The following is a 7,416-nucleotide window of genomic DNA, read 5'->3' as shown; positions in this document are numbered from 1 at the left end:
CAGTACAGTAGCAATTTTTATTATTAAAAAATTAATATAAAATCAACCGAGTCATATTTTTCAAAATTAAAAGTTGTAGTATGTTTACCAGGTGTGTCTTTGAGGACTACAAGTGGTTTTATTTCTATATTTCATATTAGTACAGTACAGTAGCAATTTTTAGTATTAAAAATTAATATAAAATCAGCCGAGTCATATTTTTCAAAACCAAAAGTTGTAGTATGTTTATCGGGTGTGTCTCTAAAGACTACAAGTGATTTTATTTTTATATTTCATATTAGTGCAGTACAGTAGCAATTTTTATTATTAAAAAATTTATATAAAATCAACCGAGTCATATTTTTCAAAAATAAAAGTTGTAGTTTGTTTATCAGGTGTGTCTCTAAAGACTACAAGTGATTTTATTTCTATATTTCATATTAGTACAGTACAGTAGCAATTTTTTGTATTAAAAAATTAATATAAAATCAACCGAGTCATATTTTTCAAAACTAAAAGTTGTAGTATGTTTATCAGGTGTGTCTCTAAAGACTACATGTGATTTTATTTTTATATTTCATATTAGTGCAGTAAAGTAGCAATTTTTATTATTAAAAAAATAATATAAAATCAACAGAGTCATATTTTTCAAAAATAAAAGTTGTAGCATGTTTATCAGGTGTGTCTCTAAAGACTACAAGTGATTTTATTTCTATATTTCATATTAGTACAGTACAGTAGCAATTTTTATTATTAAAAAACTTATATAAAATCAACCGAGTCATATTTTTCAAAAATAAAAGTTGTAGTATGTTTATCAGGTGTGTCTCTAAAGACTACAAGTGATTTTATTTCTATATTTCATATTAGTACAGTACAGTAGCAATTTTTTGTATTAAAAAATTAATATAAAATCAACCAAATCATATTTTTCAAAACCAAAAGTTGTAGTATGTTTATCAGGTGTGTCTCAAAAGACTACAAGTGATTTTATTTCTATATTTCATATTAGTACAGTACAGTAGCATTTTTTATAATTAAAAAATTAATAAAAAATCAATCGAATCATATTTTTTAAAATTAAAAGTTGTAGTATGTTTATCAGGTCTGTCTCTAAAGACTACAAGTGATTTTTTATCAATATTTCATATTAGTACAGTACAGTAGCAATTTTTATTATTAAAAAATTAATATAAAATCAACCAAATCATATTTTTCAAAACCAAAAGTTGTAGTATGTTTATCAGGTGTGTCTCAAAAGACTACAAGTGATTTTATTTCTATATTTCATATTAGTACAGTACAGTAGCAATTTTTATTATTAACAAATTTATAAAAAATCAACCAAATCTTATTTTTCAAAACTAAAGGTTGTAGTATGTTTATCAGGTGTGTCTCTGAGGACTACAAGTAATTTTATTTCTATATTTCATATTAGTACAGTACAGTAGCAATTTTTATTATTAAAAAAAAAAAAAAATCAACCAAATCATATTTTTTAAAATTAAAAGTTGTAGTATGTTTATCAGGTGTGTCTCTGAGGACTACAAGTGATTTTATTTCTACATTTCATATTAGTACAGTACAGTAGCAATTTTTATTATTAAAAAATTAATAAAAAATCAACCGAGTCATATTTTTCAAAACTAAAGGTTGTAGTATGTTTATCAGGTGTGTCTCTGAGGACTAAAAGTGATTTTATTTCTATATTTCATATTAGTACAGTACAGTAGCAATTTTTATTATTAAAAAATTATAAAAAAAATCAACCAAATCATATTTTTTAAAATTAAAAGTTGTAGTATGTTTATCAGGTGTGTCTCTGAGGACTACAAGTGATTTTATTTCTATATTTCATATTAGTACAGTACAGTAGCAATTTTTATTATTAAAAAATTAATATAAAATCAACCGAGTCATATTTTTCAAAACTAAAGGTTGTAGTATGTTTATCAGGTGTGTCTCAAAAGACTACAAGTGATTTTTTATCAATATTTCATATTAGTACAGAACAGTAGCATTTTTTATAATTAAAAAATTAATAAAAAATCAATCGAATCATATTTTTTAAAATTAAAAGTTGTAGTATGTTTATCAGGTCTGTCTCTAAAGACTACAAGTGATTTTTTATCAATATTTCATATTAGTACAGTACAGTAGCAATTTTTATTATTAAAAAATTAATATAAAATCAACCAAATCATATTTTTCAAAACCAAAAGTTGTAGTATGTTTATCAGGTGTGTCTCAAAAGACTACAAGTGATTTTATTTCTATATTTCATATTAGTACAGTACAGTAGCAATTTTTATTATTAAAAAATTTATAAAAAATCAACCAAATCTTATTTTTCAAAACTAAAGGTTGTAGTATGTTTATCAGGTGTGTCTCTGAGGACTACAAGTAATTTTATTTCTATATTTCATATTAGTACAGTACAGTAGCAATTTTTATTATTAAAAAAAAAAAAAAATCAACCAAATCATATTTTTTAAAATTAAAAGTTGTAGTATGTTTATCAGGTGTGTCTCTGAGGACTACAAGTGATTTTATTTCTACATTTCATATTAGTACAGTACAGTAGCAATTTTTATTATTAAAAAATTAATAAAAAATCAACCGAGTCATATTTTTCAAAACTAAAGGTTGTAGTATGTTTATCAGGTGTGTCTCTGAGGACTAAAAGTGATTTTATTTCTATATTTCATATTAGTACAGTACAGTAGCAATTTTTATTATTAAAAAATTATAAAAAAAATCAACCAAATCATATTTTTTAAAATTAAAAGTTGTAGTATGTTTATCAGGTGTGTCTCTGAGGACTACAAGTGATTTTATTTCTATATTTCATATTAGTACAGTACAGTAGCAATTTTTATTATTAAAAAATTAATATAAAATCAACCGAGTCATATTTTTCAAAACTAAAGGTTGTAGTATGTTTATCAGGTGTGTCTCTAAAGACTACAAGTGATTTTTTATCAATATTTCATATTAGTACAGAACAGTAGCATTTTTTATAATTAAAAAATTAATAAAAAATCAATCGAATCATATTTTTTAAAATTAAAAGTTGTAGTATGTTTATCAGGTGTGTCTCTGAGGACTACAAGTGATTTTATTTCTACATTTCATATTAGTACAGTACAGTAGCAATTTTTATTATTAAAAAATTAATAAAAAATCAACCGAGTCATATTTTTCAAAACTAAAGGTTGTAGTATGTTTATCAGGTGTGTCTCTGAGGACTAAAAGTGATTTTATTTCTATATTTCATATTAGTACAGTACAGTAGCAATTTTTATTATTAAAAAAATTATAAAAAATCAACCAAATCTTATTTTTCAAAACTAAAGGTTGTAGTATGTTTATCAGGTGTGTCTCTGAGGACTACAAGTGATTTTATTTCTATATTTCATATTAGTACAGTACAGTAGCAATTTTTATTATTAAAAAATTAATATAAAATCAACCGAGTCATATTTTTCAAAACTAAAGGTTGTAGTATGTTTATCAGGTGTGTCTTTGAGGACTACAAGTGATTTTTATCAATATTTCAAATTAGTACAGTACAGTTGCAATTTTTAGTATTAAAAAATTAATAAAAAATCAACCGAATCATATTTTTCAAAACTAAAGGTTGTAGTATGTTTATCAGGTGTGTCTCTAAAGACTACAAGTGATTTTATTTCTATATTTCATATTAGTACAGTACAGTAGCAATTTTTATTATTAAAAAATTAACATAAAATTAACCGAATCATATTTTTCAAAACCAAAAGTTGTAGTATGTTTATCAGGTGTGTCTCTAAAGACTACAAGTACTTTTATTTCTATATTTCATATTAGTACAGTACAGTAGCAATTTTTAGTATTAAAAATTAATATAAAATCAGCCGAGTCATATTTTTCAAAACCAAAAGTTGTAGTATGTTTATCGGGTGTGTCTCTAAAGACTACAAGTGATTTTATTTTTATATTTCATATTAGTGCAGTACAGTAGCAATTTTTATTGTTAAAAAATTAATATAAAATCAACCGAGTCATATTTTTCAAAAATAAAAGTTGTAGTATGTTTATCGGGTGTGTCTCTAAAGACTACAAGTGATTTTATTTCTATATTTCATATTAGTACAGAACAGTAGCAATTTTTATTATTAAAAAAATTATAAAAAATCAACCAAATCATATTTTTTTAAATTAAAAGTTGTAGTATGTTTATCAGGTGTGTCTCTGAGGACTACAAGTGATTTTATTTCTATATTTCATATTAGTACAGTAGCAATTTGTATTATTAAAAAATTAATATAAAATCAACCGAGTCATATTTTTCAAAACTAAAAGTTGTAGTATGTTTATCAGGTGTGTCTCAAAAGACTACAAGTGATTTTATTTCTATATTTCATATTAGTACAGTACAGTAGCATTTTTTATAATTAAAAAATTAATAAAAAATCAATCGAATCATATTTTTTAAAATTAAAAGTTGTAGTATGTTTATCAGGTGTGTCTCTAAAGACTACAAGTGATTTTTTATCAATATTTCATATTAGTACAGTACAGTAGCAATTTGTATTATAAAAAAAATAATAAAAAATCAACCGAATCATATTTTTCAAAACTAAAGGTTGTAGTATGTTTATCGGGTGTGTCTCTAAAGACTACGAGTGATTTTATTTCTATATTTCATATTAGTACAGTACAGTAGCAATTTTTATTATTAAAAATGTATAAAAAATCAACCAAATCATATTTTTCAAAATTAAAGGTTGTAGTATGTATATCAGGTGTGTCTTTGAGGGCTACAAGTGATTTTATTTCTATATTTCATATTAGTACAGTACAGTAGCAATTTTTAATATAAAATTTTTTATATAAAATCAACCGAGTCATATTTTTCAAAACGAAAAGTTGTAGTATGTTTATGAGGTGTGTCTCTAAAGACTACAAGTGATTTTATTTTTATATTTTATATTAGTGCAGTACAGTAGCAATTTTTATTGTTAAAAAATTAATATAAAATCAACCGAGTCATATTTTTCAAAAATAAAAGTTGTAGTATGTTTATCGGGTGTGTCTCTAAAGACTACAAGTGATTTTATTTCTATATTTCATATTAGTACAGTACAGTAGCAATTTTTATTATTAAAAAAATTATAAAAAATCAACCAAATCATATTTTTTTAAATTAAAAGTTGTAGTATGTTTATCAGGTGTGTCTCTGAGGACTACAAGTGATTTTATTTCTATATTTCATATTAGTACAGTAGCAATTTGTATTATTAAAAAATTAATATAAAATCAACCGAGTCATATTTTTCAAAACTAAAAGTTGTAGTATGTTTATCAGGTGTGTCTCAAAAGACTACAAGTGATTTTATTTCTATATTTCATATTAGTACAGTACAGTAGCATTTTTTATAATTAAAAAATTAATAAAAAATCAATCGAATCATATTTTTTAAAATTAAAAGTTGTAGTATGTTTATCAGGTGTGTCTCTAAAGACTACAAGTGATTTTTTATCAATATTTCATATTAGTACAGTACAGTAGCAATTTGTATTATAAAAAAAATAATAAAAAATCAACCGAATCATATTTTTCAAAACTAAAGGTTGTAGTATGTTTATCGGGTGTGTCTCTAAAGACTACGAGTGATTTTATTTCTATATTTCATATTAGTACAGTACAGTAGCAATTTTTATTATTAAAAAATGTATAAAAAATCAACCAAATCATATTTTTCAAAATTAAAGGTTGTAGTATGTATATCAGGTGTGTCTTTGAGGGCTACAAGTGATTTTATTTCTATATTTCATATTAGTACAGTACAGTAGCAATTTTTAATATAAAATTTTTTATATAAAATCAACCGAGTCATATTTTTCAAAACGAAAAGTTGTAGTATGTTTATGAGGTGTGTCTCTAAAGACTACAAGTGATTTTATTTTTATATTTTATATTAGTGCATTACAGTAGCAATTTTTATAATTAAAAAAATAATATAAAATCAACCGAGACATATTTTTAAAAACTAAAAGTTGTAGTTATTTTTCAGGTGTGTCTCTAAAGACTACTTATGATTTTTTTTATCTATATTTCATATGGGCGTGTTACAGTAGAAATGCATTAAACGGCGCTGTGATTGTTTACGTTTTTAATCAGGGTCCGTACTTTGCAGACGGTCCCTTAACAGCTTCAGCGCCCGCTGCAGCGATTCCTGCCATTTTCAGTAAATATTCTCGGAGAAACAGAAAGGTTGGGTGTTTTCAGAAAATCTGACGTTTGTAGTTTGTTCTCTGTTCTTCTGTGGTTTGGAAAATGTAGTGATGGGCAGATGAAGCCTCATTGGGTGTATGGCACATTTCCCAAACTGTATCGACACTGTGTTGAAACTGTGTTGCTGTATCACTTAATGGCGACATCTGCTGGACTAAGAAAGTCATTGCAAGCAACTGCGCGAAGAAATGCATCGGTCACGTGGTTTTCCTTAAAATGATACGCGGTCTGACACAGGGGTTCGCCTTGTTTGCTCGGTGCATGCGCTGAAGTTTCAGTGTCGTCAGACCCATCGCTACCAAACGATACAGGAAGTGTATCGGTCACGTGGTTTTCCTTAACTTGATATGCGCACCGACACGGGGTTTCGCATTGACAGCTCGGCGCATGTGTCGAGGTTTCAGGGTCGTCAGACCCATCACTAGGAAAATGTAATTTGGGAGAGTTTAGGACATTGCCTGTGAGCAAGAGAACGGCCGAAAGGCGAATCTCCGCTGAATATCGAATATCAAACTAACTTTACTCCGCTTGTACCAGCTAAGCTGCGTCTTCAGTAACGTCTCGGACTTCACTATGTGTACAAAGGACAATAAGTGGCAAACAAGGCGTTTTGTGAAGCAGAACTTTTAATAATATGCACACAACCGTGGTAATCACATGTAATAAACATAACTTACTTTTCAGAAGCTTGTTTGCCACTTACTGTCCTTTGTATACAGCTGGTACAGCATCTTTTAAGGTCCCCCGGGAAAATTCCGTTGTGTTGTGACTCACTTCCGTTGTGTTGTGGTTCTATTTGCAGCGCGTTTTTCTATTTGCAGCGCGTTTTTCTTTTTGCAGCGCGTTTTTCTATTTGCTGCGCCTGTGTTGTAATTTTGATGGATGTGTTTTGTGCTTTTGCAGCGCTTTTCAATTTGCACTGCGCTGGGCTTTCTATTGGCTGATATCTCCAGGGTTTGTGAGGGATCGCCTATCCCCACGGAGGAGGGCGGAGAAAAAAGGACGGCGGGAGAGTTAGCTAACTAGCTATGATCTCCGGCGCTGTTAGCCCGGGGGCTCTCTCGTTTACCGTCAGGAGCGACCGGCGCTGAACGAGATTGCCGGTCACTCCGAGCACTAAACCAGGGCCGGAGGGTCGGTCGCTCGAGGCGCTAAAC

Source organism: Astyanax mexicanus, chromosome 4 (genome assembly GCF_023375975.1).
Source record: "Astyanax mexicanus isolate ESR-SI-001 chromosome 4, AstMex3_surface, whole genome shotgun sequence".
Classification (NCBI taxonomy): Eukaryota; Metazoa; Chordata; class Actinopteri; order Characiformes; family Acestrorhamphidae; genus Astyanax; species Astyanax mexicanus.
This window is presented reverse-complemented; position numbering follows the sequence as displayed.